This window comes from Narcine bancroftii, chromosome 1 (genome assembly GCF_036971445.1).
Source record: "Narcine bancroftii isolate sNarBan1 chromosome 1, sNarBan1.hap1, whole genome shotgun sequence".
NCBI classification, from domain to species: Eukaryota; Metazoa; Chordata; class Chondrichthyes; order Torpediniformes; family Narcinidae; genus Narcine; species Narcine bancroftii.
In genome coordinates, this window is record NC_091469.1 from 109,175,010 (window position 1) to 109,190,123 (window position 15,114).

Sequence of the window (15,114 nt, forward strand, 5' to 3'; positions counted from 1 at the left end):
CGGTCGGCCTGTAGCCTTCTTCTCCAGAACCCTCCAGGGTCCGGAGAGTAGACACTCCTCGATCGAGAAGGAGGCCCAGGCCATAGTTGAAGCGGTACGTCGTTGGAGACATTACCTCGCTGGGAGGCGCTTTACACTGTTGACTGATCAACGCGCGGTCTCCTTCATGTTCAGCAACACCCAGCGTGGTAAGATAAAAAACGACAAAATCGCCAGATGGAGAATCGAACTCTCCACCTTTAACTATGACATCCTGTACCGGCCTGGTAAGCTCAACGACCCGCCTGACGCGCTCTCCAGGGGGACGTGCGCCAGCATACAGATGGACAGACTACGGAAACTCCATGAGGCGCTCTGTCATCCAGGGGTCACTAGGTTTGCTCACTTTGTCAAGGCGCGCAACTTACCCTACACAGTTGAGGAGATCCGCTCCATGACCCGAGCCTGTTCGGTGTGCGCCGAATGCAAGCCCCACTTCTTCCGTCCAGATAACTCCCACGTCATCAAAGCCACCCGCCCCTTCGAGCGTCTTAGCGTAGACTTTAAGGGACCCCTACCGTCGACCAACCGTAATGCCTACATCCTTACGGCCATCGACGAATACTCCCGCTTCCCATTCGCTGTGGCCTGCCCAGACACCACTGCCACCTCAGTGATACAGGCCCTTCACAGTATTTTCACCATCTTCGGGTACCCCAATTCCATCCACAGTGATAGGGGGTCCTCATTCATGAGTGCAGAGCTGCAACAGTACCTTCTGGAGTGTGGTATTGCTTCAAGCAGGACCACGAGCTATAACCCACGCGGTAATGGCCAGGTCGAGAGGGAGAATGCCACCATATGGAGAGCGGTTACACTGGCTCTCCGGTCTAAAGGTCTCCCCACCTCTCACTGGCAGGAGGTTCTCACTAGTGCCTTACACTCCATCCGCTCCCTCCTATGTACTGCAACAAATGCCACCCCCCACGAAAGGATGTTCCTTTTCCCGAGGAAATCCGAATCGGGAACCACTGTACCGGCATGGCTCACCGTCCCTGGCCCCGTCCTTTTGCGACGCCACGTCCGGCACTCAAAGAACGACCCCTTGGTCGACTGAGTGACTCTACTCCACGCGAACCCACATTACGCATACGTGGAGTTCCCAGACGGGCGGGAGGACACTGTTTCGGTGCGGGACCTAGCTCAGGACGCGGTAGACCCAGCAAACCCCCCAACTCCTTATGCTCCAGGCCCCGTGCCGCAACAGAAGGACCAACAGCACCCCAATGACTCGGGCCACCCTGCCGACAAAACGACTGGGGAATTGAGCGACGGAGCAGTCGCACCCGATGAGCCCGCTGGCGACACCACTCCAGCGACCCCAATCCCGGCACCACGGCGGTCACGCCGGATGGTCAGAACCCCTGACCGCTACAGTCCTTGACCTACCCCTTCCTTTTCATTCTCTCCCTCGTTTTTGTTTTTTTTTTCTTTTCCCAGGGTCAATTCTCCAAGAAGGGGTGAATGTGATAGTACAGATCTATCACCAATGTACATAGTGTATATAGTTACTGTATCTAGACTGTGCTTACAGCGATTGGCTGAGAGCTAAGCCACACCTATTGTTTGGGCCTTAAAGGGGTGTGTCCCTAGCCAGGTCGGATCATTCCGGACTGGTCGGCCACCTGTGAAGAGCTCCGGTCTTTTGCTAATAAAAGCCTTGGTTTGGATCAACAAGTCTTTGGTTCTTTCGACGAGCTCTACAGGTAATTGTTATATAATGATAGAAAAGGCTGCCATAATAATGAGACAAACTACAAGGGATGAGAGACAGAATGTTTCTCAGAAATCTCTGAACAGTCTCAGTGATAACCTCTATTTATTGTATCTGTCCTTGTGTTAACCCAAGCCATGACAAGGTGCAACTGATCAGCAGGCTCCTCATTGCAGCAGACAGATTGCAAGTGATTACTAAAGGCTGAGTTGTGATAAGTGAAGGTAGCTCCAGGGAAAATTACACTGATCGTTGGAAAGTCAGGCTGAGAGACAGCGTGCGTAGAGTGCAGATGTGAGAATGCAGATCCTTTCATTTCCAAAACCATACATGAGGAGTTACTTTCTGTTTTGTGAGTTAACAAAGATCCTCTGAAAAGCTCCAATTTCTGCTGGCAGGAGACGACATCGTGGTGTTGCATTATCAATGGAGTAATTTAGCTGTCTGATTGATGGTGCGTGTGCAACTGTGAGCATTACTAAGATGAATTATGCCTGGTAGCACCTGAACCATTCATCTGATAGTCACTTATCAGCCCAGAAATGATCACTAATGCAATGTAAAGTGCACTAACTGGGTTTTATGTTCTATTTTTGGAACAAAAAAATATGATTGCCAATTGGTCTTATTTCAAGCAGTAGAATATTATTGATTATTGCATAGTTGGAAACCATGTATATATATACACACCTTCATGCCTTTATCACTTGCTGGAAGATATCTATTCAGTCTTATTTTCTTTGGTTTGCCTTTCTAACCTTTAAAGATTTTTTACATTTTAAATATTTGCTAACACCTCATTTAAATTAGTGTTTCAGTCATTGCTTTTGGCAACATACTCAGTGTTGTTTCACTTGGAAGCACTGCTTGGGGTCTCAAATACTGGTGAGGGAGGAGGTGTAAGTGAAAATGTAACACTTCTGGCAGTCACAGGAGGTGATTGGTGGGAAGGGATGAGTGGATGAGGAAATTGTGGAGGGAGTGATCCCTATAGAAAGCAGAGAGGGAAGGGAAAAATGTGTCTGATGTGTAGGATGGGGAGGCTGCTGGGGTGGTCAATAAGAATGAGGGGAACCCTGTCCTTGTTAAGCCAGAGAAGGTAAAGGGGCCAAGATAGATTTGTGGGAAAAAGAGATGTGGGTAAAGGCTGAATTAATGGCACGAGAGGAGAAACCGCATTTTATCCACAAGGTGGATATCTCAGATGTCGTGGAATGGAAAGCCTCATCCTTGGAAGAGATGTGGTGGAGACGGAGGAATTGGGAGAAAGGAATAGAATCCTTATAAGAAACAGGGTGGGTAGTCATATAGCTGTGAGAGTTAGCGGGTTTATAAAAGATGTCTGTAGATAGCTGGCCTCCTGAAATGCAGGAAGAGTGGTCGAGAAAAGGGAGAGTGTTGTCCGAGATGTACTGAAATTAAGGTCAGAATGAAGGTTAGCATCAAAGTAGATCAAGTTAATGTGCTCATATTTGGTGCAAGAGGCAGTATCAATGTAGTTGTCAAAAGAGCCTCACCACCCAGCACACACTGTTCTCACTGCTGCCACCAGGAAAGTGGTCTAGGTGCCACAAGACTTGCACCTGCTACCCCTCCACCGTCAGACTCCTCAATAATAAACTTAATCAGAGACTCATTTAAAGATTCTTACTTTGTGCACCTTATTGACTCTCTTTTTGTTCTCTCTGCATTGCAGTCAGTTTATCGACATTCATTACCTGTTTACACTTTGTTTACATGGTTTATGCTGTGTAGTTTTTTTTGCACTACCAATTAGTGTTAATTCTTCCATGCTTGCAGGAAAAATGTATCTCAGCATTGTATGTGATGTCATGTATGTATTCTGACAAATTTGAAATCTGATAACAGAAAAAAAGTTGAGTAGCCTTGTCTATCTAGGCTTGCAGCGTGGATTGTTCCACATATATAACAAAAAGTTGTGAGTACCCATGGATGGGGCAAAGGAGGTTATTGAGCATGAGTATAAGTTATACCAGCTAAAGGAGGGTGCTGGTGAAGGGAGACTGGTTAAATCTCTTATTATCCCTTCAGGCCATCTTTATGGGTAAAGCATGGCTTTGTTGTTTACGACCGATAGATTTTAGTGCTATTATGATGGTTGGGGAGCGAATAATCACACTGTGGTGGGAAGAGAATGATGAATGGGTAACAGAAATTCTGTAGTTGGGGATTGAAGAGAAAGAGGATAGAGACCAATGCTATCAAGGGTGGAAGGGATAGGGATTTGCGGCCAGTGCAGTGGTAACCGGTGGAGGGGAAGATGTTTCGGGCCAGTGCTGTAATTATGTGTGGAGGGGAAGGGGTTTGGGGCCAGTGATTTGGTTAAGGGTGAAGGAGAAGGGGTTGGGGCCAGTGATTTGGTTAAGGGTGGAGGAGAAGGGGTTGGGGCTAGTGGTGCAGTCATGCAGGAGGGGTTGTGGTTGGGGCCAGTGCAATGGTCATGGCTGGAGGGGAAGGTGTTGGGGCAAATGCTGTAGTCAACGATGGGTTTTGTCCATTGTGGTGGTGATAAAGTTAAGTTTTCTTACGATGAGATGTTGAGTAAAGAGGTCCAAATGATCGGAGATTTGAAGGTTTAGGTTCTGGACTTTGGTTTCAGGAATGACATTGGTGAGAATTGAGCGTACTGATGCAGTGAGAGTTGGGAGTGTAGGTGGGTGGGCACTAACTCTAGATGGGACTTAACCCAGGACCCAGTACTGCCAAAGCTAGATAATCTCAGTATAACCCAAAGATGGCCATATGAATGACAATCAATCAGTAGTGAACTGGATTTGACATTGGCTTGATGAGAGAAGCCAGAGTCGTGATGGATGGTTGCTTCTCAGACTGGCGGTCTGTGACTAGTGGTGTCCATTTGATGTTTGTCATCCATATCGATGATCTGGATGATAATGTGGGAAATTGGATCAGTGACTTTGCTGATGACACAGACTGGAAGTGTAGTTGGCAGCGATGAAGGTTTTCAAATGTTGCAGAGGGATCTGGACCAACTGGAAAAATGGGAAGAAAAATGGCAGATGGAATTTAATGTACACAAGTGTGAGGTGTTGCATTTTGGAAGGAAAAAGCAAGAAAGGACATACACAGTAAATGGTGGGGTCCTGAAGAGTGTGGTCGAACAGCGGGATCTGGGAATACAGATATATAATTCCCTGAAAGTGGAGTCGTAGGTGGATAGGGTTGTAAAGAGAGCTTTTGTCATTTTGGTCTTCATATATCAAAGTATCAAAGTCCTATCTCCACCTATCGTCTCCTGCCTTTGCCACCCCCTTCCCTTCTCCTACTCTTTTGTTCAGATGCTTGATGGCACTTTCTCATACTTTGGTGAAGGGCTCAGGCCCAAAACGTGGGTGATGTATCTTTGCCTTTGCTACATAAAGGACACGGTTTGACCTGCTGAGCTTCTCCAGCATTTTGTGTTTTTACTTCATCCACAGTGTCTGCAGAATCTTGTGATTTACTTGTTATGTTAAAGTTGTATAAGACATTGGTGAGGCTAAATTTGGAATATTCTGTGCAGTTTTGGTCACCTAACTACAGGAAAGATATCAATAAGATAGAAAGAGTGCAGAGAAGATTTATTAGGATGTTGCCTGGACTTCAGAGACTGAGGTGCAGAGAAAGGTTAAACAGGTTTGGACTTTATTCCCTGGAGCATAGAAGAATGAGGGGAGATTTGATAGCGGTTTGAAATTATGAGGGGGATAGACAGAATAAATGTAGATAGGCTTTTTCAACTGAAGGTGGGCAAGATACAAACCAGAGGAATGAGCTTTCAACTGAAGTGCTAAATGTGGGCTTAATTTTAACATTTAAGAGGGATTTGGTCAGGTACTTGGTTGGGAGGGGTATGTAGAGCTAAGGACTTGGTGTAGATCAGCGGGAGTAGGCAAAAAAAAATGGTTTGGCACAGACCAGAAGGGCCAAAAAGGTCTGTTTCTGTTCTGTAATGTTCTATGGTTCTATTTCCTGACAACGTGATATAAAAAAATAAATTGCCTTGGAAATGACATAATCCAATAATCTCATTTTAAAGACCATAGCATGAAAACAAGGATGAGTCAGACATGAGGTGCCTTGTCAAATTTCAGAAGTGAAGCAAGAGGACCTAGAATTGATCATAATCATGTTTCACTCTGTAATAAATATCAATTTCCATCTGCTAAACTCTGGAAAATGCAGTGCTCTGTGATTGAATGAGAAAACAATTGACTTCAGCAGTCATGTTAAAAATTATTTTTCCTTAATTAGTAAATTCAAATTTTAATTTTGGAGTTTGCAAGTTCTATTAAACTTTTAACATAGATGGCAAAAACATTTGTGCCACACCTCCTCCCTCATTATCATTCAGGGCTCCAAATAGTCCTTCCAAGTGAAGTGACACTTCACCTGTGAAAGTGCAGGGTTCATCCACTGAATCCAATGCTCTGTTGTGGTCTCCTGTACATTGAAAAGACTGGATGAAGATTGGGAGAATGCTCTTTTAAACACCTCGGCTCTGTCTGCCACAATAGCGTGGATCTCCCAGTGGCCAACCATTTCAAATCCCCTTCCCATTCCCTGTCCATGGTCTCATGCACTGCCAGACTGAGACCACTCACAAATTGGAGGAACGAGGGAGTGTGGCAAGATGGCGTAAGGAACAGACGTGCCTTCCAGTCCTCTCCTGACTCTTTGTTATTGTTTTGTCTATAAGTGCCCGTTAAAACTTTTTAAAAGTTTAGAAATAGTTAGAGGTGTTGAATCAGTTTCTAATGGTACAACTGCTGAAAAGAAATTTAAAAAAAGCAACAGATCATTAAGAAACTGCATTTCCCGAGGTTATCTGAGCCTACCTGTTTACAAGAAGCCAGGACTCAGCGTGGAATGGATCCAGGAAGAGAGGTACAAGATTCGGCAATGGAACTCCGCTCTTTATCGGCAGGGCTCTTTAAAGATGGCGCCCGGCAGCCCTTGGAACAAAGGGCTAGCCAGGCGCGTGCGCGTGAATCAATGCCCGCTGTGAGCGCTGTCAGTGAATCTTTGACAGCTAGAACAGCTGGGACGCTGCCAGCTGAAGACCCGACTCTGAAAAGATGCTTACCGATTGATGTAGCAGTGGTGCTACGAAATGCACCACCAGTAATGAATGAAGACTTCAACAGATATCGATGTAATGAAGGCATTTGATATAATATGGGTTAAGGATAACCCTGGCCATCAGCTTCCAGATACTGCTGAGGAGGTTGTGGCAGGGGTTTCCACACGCAGTCATACTGTAAGAAAAGCAGTTAAGCCAAAGGAAGGAATAGAGGACCCTTTGGCTATACAGAAACAGCAAGATCCTACTGTGCCTGAATCTATTCCAGTAGATATGCTTATTAAGAATCTTGAATCTAAGTTATCTTCTACAATAAAAGAAATAGGTAAGGCTTTAGTTCAGGTTAATACAAAGCTTAATACTTTGGTGGACATTAATACCCAACAGATGGTTGATTATGGAGCTTTTAAGCTTGAAACGAATGAAAGACTTGATGGTTGTGACCAAGGCATAGTCGAGGTACGAGACCAAATACAAGATGTAAATAAAACAATTGAAATTTTACAAATTCAGAATAAAAATTTGGTGAAAAAGGTTGATTATTTGGAGAATCAATCTAGACGGAATAATATAAAAATTGTTGGTTTGCCAGAAGATATGGAAGGATCAGATCCAAGAAAATTCTTCACTGAATGGATTCCACAAGTGTTAGGACAAGATAAATTTCCGGAAGGCTTAATATTGGAACGTGCCCATAGAGCTTTGAGAAGAAAGCCTTTTCCAGGACAAAATCCAAGACCTGTTTTGGTTCGTTGTTTAAATTATTATGATAGAGAGACAATTTTGCGTCTGGCTATAAGAAATACACAACAAAGAAGATCTCCTTTGATGGTGTTTTTTTTATCCGGATTTGAGTCAAGAAGTTATGTCTCAACGACGTGAATTTAATCCTGTGAAAGAAGTGTTGTGGAAAAAAGGATATAAAGCAACATTTAGATACCCTGCAGTATTGAAGATTTTTCAAGATGGCTATCAACCAAAATTTTTTGATAATCCTAAGGAAGCTATGGACTTTGCTCAATTATTGCCAATTATGCAATTTCAGGAAAGACGTAGTCCACCACGGTCTCCAAGGAGAGAGGAGACGCAAGATGGGAACCGAATTCCAAGAAGAAATGGAAACAATGGTGGTCGGAGTGACAAAGTTGATTAAATTTTTTTTTTTCTGAGAAGATTTTAGATAATGATGATAGTTTAATGTGAAATGGGAGTTGGGAGAGGGAGCTGGGTGGGCATCATTTTCCAGAAGTCATCAGCTATGTGTGAGTTATCTCACACCCAATCTTTTGTGGGAGTTACCGCATTGAGCGGTTGAGACAGGAGGAATTGGTTGCAACCTCCTACCTGTTCTTTTTTTGTCAATTTTTGGATTAAAGAGTGAAGTTTTTTTTATTATTATCTTTAAATTTTTTTTCATTTTTTTGTAGTTTTAGGAGGGGATAAGGGAAGGGGGTGTTTTTCTTCCTTTTTTTCTCTTTTCTTTTTTTCTCCTTCTCTTTTTCTTTGTGTTATTGTAAGTAATGTCTAAACTTAAGTTTGCCTCTCTTAATGTTCAGGGTTTAAATAATCCTATTAAGCGTAAGAAAGTACTTGCTTACTTAAAAAAAATAAAAGTTGATGTGGCTTTTTTGCAGGAAACTCATTTAACAGATAAGGAACATTTGAAGCTTAAACGTGAATGGGTTGGACAAGTTTTCTATTCTTCATTTAATTCAAAGGTGAAAGGAGTGGCAATTCTGGTGCATAAGAATTTACCATTTCAGTTACAGAATGAAGAGAAAAATGGAGGAAGATGATTAAAATTGAATTGTACAATTCTTAATGAGGCTTGGACTCTGCTTGATGTTTATGCTCCAAATGTTGAAGATACAGCTTTTATTGTAGATGTGTCTTTATTACTTGGACAAACAAATTCCAATGTGATGATTGGGGGAGATTTAAATGTGGTATTGGAGCCTTTATTGGACAAGTATCCAAGAGTAATTAAGAAATCTAAGATGGCAGTACAAGTGACTAATATGATGAAAGATTTGAATTTAGTTGATATCTGGCGAAGACTTAATCCTACAGAGAAAGATTTTTCTTTTTATTCTTCACGTCATAATTCCTTTTCAAGAATTGATTCTTTTTTTAATTTCAACACATTTGCAGGATAAGGTTATATCTGTGGATTATAAGACAAGGTTGGTCTCAGATCATTCATTATTATTATTAGAATATCAGAGTTCACAAGATGTTCAGAGAACCCCAAGATGGAGATTTAACACTATGTTATTACAAAAACCAGAATTTATTAGTTATTTAAAAAAACAAATTGAGGATTTTATTAGTAATAACATTAACTCTGTTTCTAGTCATTTTGTTTTATGGGACGCAATGAAAGCTTTTTTATGAGGTCAAATTATTAGCTATGCATCTAAAGTAAAGAAAGAGAATTAGAGAGATTGAAGATTTAGAGAAAAAGATAACTGTTAGTGAAAAAGAATTTCAAAAAAATGCTACTGAAATGCAAAAGAACCAGTTAACTAATTTAAAATCAAAGTATAATGAATTACACACATATCGATTTGAATGTTTAATGAATCGAACTAAACATAAGTTTTATGAATGGGGCGAGAAAGCTCATAAAGTTTTATCACGGCAGTTAAAAAAAGAACAATTATCTAGGATTATACCAGTAATTAGAAAAAAAAATTGGGTATTACTTTTAGACAAAAAGAAATTAATGAGGAATTTTGTAATTTTTATAAAAAATTATATACGTCTGAGTGTAAAGATGTAAGTGAAGATGCAATAGATTCTTTTTTGAAAAATATTAATTTGAATCAAGAAGATAGACAAGAGTTGGATAAATTTTTTACAGAGAATGAAATTGAAATGGCTATAAGAGATATGGCAAATGGAAAGGCACCTGGTGAAGACGGGTTCTCTATAGAATTTTATAAAACTTTTTATGTTGATATATCTTCTATTTATAAGAATGTAATACAGCAAATTTATAAAATTTTTCAATTACCTGAATCTTGTTCTAATGCAATAATTACGGTTATACCAAATAAAGATAAAGATCCTTTACAAGTTTCTTCTTATCGACCAATATCATTGTTAAATGTAGATTATAAAATTGTAGCTAAAGTTATGGCTAATAGATTGGCTCAATATTTACCTAAAATAATACATAAAGATGAAACAGGATTTATAAAAAACAGATATGCATCTGATAATATTTTGCGACTAATTACTTTGATAAATAAATTTAAATTTCAAATGAATTATCCAATAATGGTCTCTTTAGATGCAGAAAAGGCTTTTGATAGAGTGGAATGGAAGATTTTATTTAAAGTACTTGAGAAATTTTGTTTTGGTTCTTCGTTTATTGGATTGATAAAGGATTTATATAATAGTCCGAAGGCTAGAGTTGCTACTAATGGACAGATTTCAGAATCTTTTGATTTAACAAGGTCTACTAGACAAGGATGTCCATTGTCACCTGCTTTATTTGCTATAGTTATTAAACCTTTGGCACAGTTAATACGTCAAAATGAAAATGTGAAGGGTATGAGAGTTTTGAATGAGGAATATAAGATTAATTTATTTGCAGATGATGTTTTATTATACCTGGTGGACCCTGATATTTCTTTACCAGCAATTCAAGAATCTTTAGAAAATTATGGTCAATTATCTGGTTATAAGGTAAATTGGGCTAAAAGTGAAATTTTGTCAATTTGTAAAGATGATTATTCGATTTATAAAAATATTACGAAATTGAAGTGAACAAAACAAATTAAATTTTTGGGAATTAATGTCAATACAGAATATCAAGATTTATATTCAATTAATTACCTTCCTTTAATAAAAAAAGATTAAACTAGATTTGATTAGGTGGAAGGACTTACCTTTAGGTTTATTGGGGAGGATTAATACTATAAAAATTAATATTTTTCCTCGGATGCAATATTTATTTCAATCAATTCCTTATTTTTTAAAAAAAAGTTTTTTAAAGGATTTATATAAAGCAGTTGGAGAATTTTTATGGAAGGGAAAATTTCCAAGGGTAGCAATGAAAAAATTGATGTGGGACTTTCAATTTGGAGGTTTGAGATTACCTAATTTTCAATATTATTATGAGGCCACTCAATTTAAATTTCTTAGTGCATTAATGAATATGGAGGATCCGCCCAGTTGGGCAAAGATAGAACTGGCAGTAATTTTAGAAAAATCTCCACATGAATTTTTGTTTTGATGGAATAAAAATTTGTTAAGAACTTATGATGTACCAATATTGAAACATTTATTGAATCTATGGACGAATAAACTTCATAAAATGGGGCTTAAAAATAAATGGTCTGGGCCATTGCCATTATATAATAATCAACTTGTTCCTTTTACGGTCTCCAATATCACTTTGAAACAATGGGAAAGGAAAGGAATAAAAAACTTATCTGATTGTTTTTTTGAAGGACATTTTTGTCCTTTTGAGGAATTACAAAGGAAATTTGGTATTAGTGGAAATTCTGTATTTGTGTACTATCAGTTAAGATCATTTGTAAAACAGATATGTGGTCAGCAAATGACTTTATTGCCCGAAACTAGTTTTGAGAAATATGTACTTTCAATACCAGAAAAGGGGTATATATCTGATTTGTATTGTATTTTACAAGAAAATGAAAGTAAGAAAGATTGGGATAAAGATAAGTTGAAATGGGAAAAAGATTTAGGTTCTACAATAGCTGAAGAAGCTTGGATGGAAATTTGTCAAAACAGTATTCGGAAATTGATTAATGCTAGATTAGCGATGATTAATTATACTAGCCCCCCCCCCTCCACATCTCCATCGGGCACACAAAACTCAAAACGGTCAACCAGCTTACCTATCTCGGCTGCACCATTTCATCAGATGCAAGGATCGACAATGAGATAGACAACAGACTCGCCAAGGCAAATAGTGCCTTTGGAAGACTACACAAAAGAGTCTGGAAAAACAACCAACTGAAAAACCTCACAAAGATAAGCGTATACAGAGCCGTTGTCATACCCACACTCCTGTTCGGCTCCGAATCATGGGTCCTCTACCGGCATCACCTACGGCTCCTAGAACGCTTCTACCAGCGTTGTCTCCGCTCCATCCTCAACATCCATTGGAGCGCTTTCATCCCTAACGTCGAAGTACTCGAGATGGCAGAGATCGACAGCATCGAGTCCACGCTGCTGAAGATCCAGCTGCGCTGGATGGGTCACGTCTCCAGAATGGAGGACCATCGCCTTCCCAAGATCGTGTTATATGGCGAGCTCTCCACTGGCCACCGTGACAGAGGTGCACCAAAGAAAAGGTACAAGGACTGCCTAAAGAAATCTCTTGGTGCCTGCCACATTGACCACCGCCAGTGGGCTGATATCGCCTCAAACCGTGCATCTTGGCGCCTCACAGTTTGGCGGGCAGCAACCTCCTTTGAAGAAGACCGCAGAGCCCACCTCACTGACAAAAGGCAAAGGAGGAAAAACCCAACACCCAACCCCAACCAACCAATTTTCCCCTGCAGCCGCTGCAACCGTGTCTGCCTGTCCCGCATCGGACTTGTCAGCCACAAACGAGCCTGCAGCTGACGTGGACTTTTACCCCCTCCATAAATCTTCGTCCACGAAGCCAAGCCAAAGAAGAAGAAGAATTATAATTTTATACATCAATTATATTTAACACCAGAAAAATTTTTAAAAATTGGTCTTAGTAAATCAGACTGTTGTTTTCGTTGTGACCAGACAGCTAGTACTTTTTTACATACTGTCTGGTCCTGTGATCGATTGCAACAGTTTTGGAAAGGTATTCAATCTATGTTTAATAGATTATATAATATTTGTGTTGTATTAGATCCTGATATATTTTTATTAGGGAATATGCAATCATTAATTGATTCAGGATTAAATGATTATCAGATTTATTTTATCTATTTAGCTTTAGCAGTGACCAAGAAATGTATAGCGTCCACTTGGAAAGATAGAAATATACTAACTTTGGATAGGTGGTATTTAGAGATAAAGTCTTGCTTAATTATGGAAAGGATATCTTTTTCAATTCAAGATAAGATGTCTTTTTATAAGTTGAAGTGGACTTCATTTGTTAAGTATATGCAATTAAGTTTGATTTAAGTATGTTCCTAGATGTGATATTTTAGATCTGATAAATCTTTTTTTAAAATTATTTTTATCTGTTATATTTTTCTTTTTCTTTGTGTGTGTTTTTTTAATACATAATATTATTAATTTTACTAATTCTTCACTCTTTATTTTGGGGGAGGGGAAGGGTGGGTTTTTTTAATATAGATTTTTTAGTTCTTGTATATGTAGGGGGGGGTTAGGTTGAATTAAGTTAAGTTATTAATGTTGTATTGTAATTATATTATTTTATTTTATATCTTTTCTTTAAATGTAATTTTTCTTTTTTATTCCTGTGATAAAATCTTTAAATAAAGTTTAAAAAAAAACACAAATTGGAGGAACAATACCTCATCTTCTGTCTGGACATCCACCAGCCAGATGGCATTGACATCAACTTCTCCAGTTTCTGTTAAACCCCCCTGCCCCCTTCTTCTTCCCCCATCTCCTTTACCCCTATTCTGTCTTACTCTCCCCTTTTCCTTTTGTTTCCTTTCACAGAGCCAAAATCAATTCTCACCACTCTTCCTATCATATCCAATTAACACCTTTTGCTGGTCTGGACTCGCCCCCTGACCAGCCTTCAATCTCTTTATTCTTATGACTTCCTGTTATTTGCTTATTCCTTGAAGGGCTCAGGTCCAAAATGTCGGTAATATATCTTTACCTCCTAGGGACATTGCAAGACCAGCTGAGTTCCTCCAGCATTTATTTCTGTTTTTACAACTATTTGTGATCACATGCATTCAAAAATTCTAATGTGTTTGGCTATTATTGTTAATGACATAGAACAGTACAGCACAGGGACAGACCCTATAGCCCATGATTCCAATTTAAACTGTACATTTGGCAGATGGACTATGTACCAATGTTTATGTGTCTAAATGCCTCTTAAATGTAGCTATCACGTCTGCTTTCAGCATATGCCGGGCTGGGGACCTACCACTCTTTGAGTAAAAAAATCTTGTCATGCAAATCTTCTTTAAGCTTTCTCCTTCTCATCTTAAAGGCATGTCCTTCACTCTTTGACATTTCTACCCAAGGGAAAAGGCCTGACTTTCTACCACCTTCTGTAAGTATATACTTCTGTCAAGTTGCCCCTCGTCCTCTGGTGCTTCAACGAAAACAATCAAAGTTTGTCCATCCTCTCCTTATAGCTATTACTATTTAATCCAGCAATACTCTTCTACATCTGCTCCAAAGCTTCCATGTGTTTCCTATGGAGATGACCAGAACTACTTATAGAGGTAACACAGCTGAACCCAATATGACCTAACCAATGTTTAAAATAGCAGTAACATGGAATCCTGACCCTTGCACTCAATGTCCTGACTGATAAAAGCAAACACGCCTTCTTTATCACCCTCTTACTTTCAGGAAGCTATGGACTTGTATCCCTCTGCATGTAAATGCTCCAAAGGATCCTGCCACTTTCCTCTTTACTACATACTAAGAATAACATGTCACACTTGTCCAGTTTACACACCATCTGCCATTTCTCCACCCATATTTCTGACTGATCTACCTTTTGACAACCTTCCTCATTATTCATATCTCTGCCAATTTGTGTGTCACCTGAAAACTTGCCTACCGTATATATTCAGTACTTTCCTGGCTCCACGTGTCTAACTGCTCCCAAAGGGGCCGCCCCGAGTCTTTATATGAGCTAGTGATTGACAGCTGGCAGGTGGGGTCAGCCTCCCAGGTTTCCTACCTGCATGCACAGTGTTTGCCCCCTGCAGTAAGCTGGTAGGAGTGCAGCCAGTGGTTGTATCACTGCACCTATGAGAAAGCTTTTTAGAGCAGCTTGTTCATGAGTCCGGTAGGGAATTGGCTGTACAGGATTTGGTATTGTGCAATGCACGAGAGATTATTAGTGAGCTTAGAATAAAGGAACCATTGCGGGGCATCGATCACAATATCATTGCATTCAGTTTGTGATTTAATGTCAGATCTGTCAGTATTTCAGAGGAGTAAATGGAATTATAGTGGCAAGAGAGAGGAACAGGCCAAAGTAGATTGGAAGGGGGAGGAAGCACTAATAGGGAGGATGGCAGAACAGCAATGAATGAAGTTTCTTCAAGAAATTAGGAGGGAGCAGGAGAAA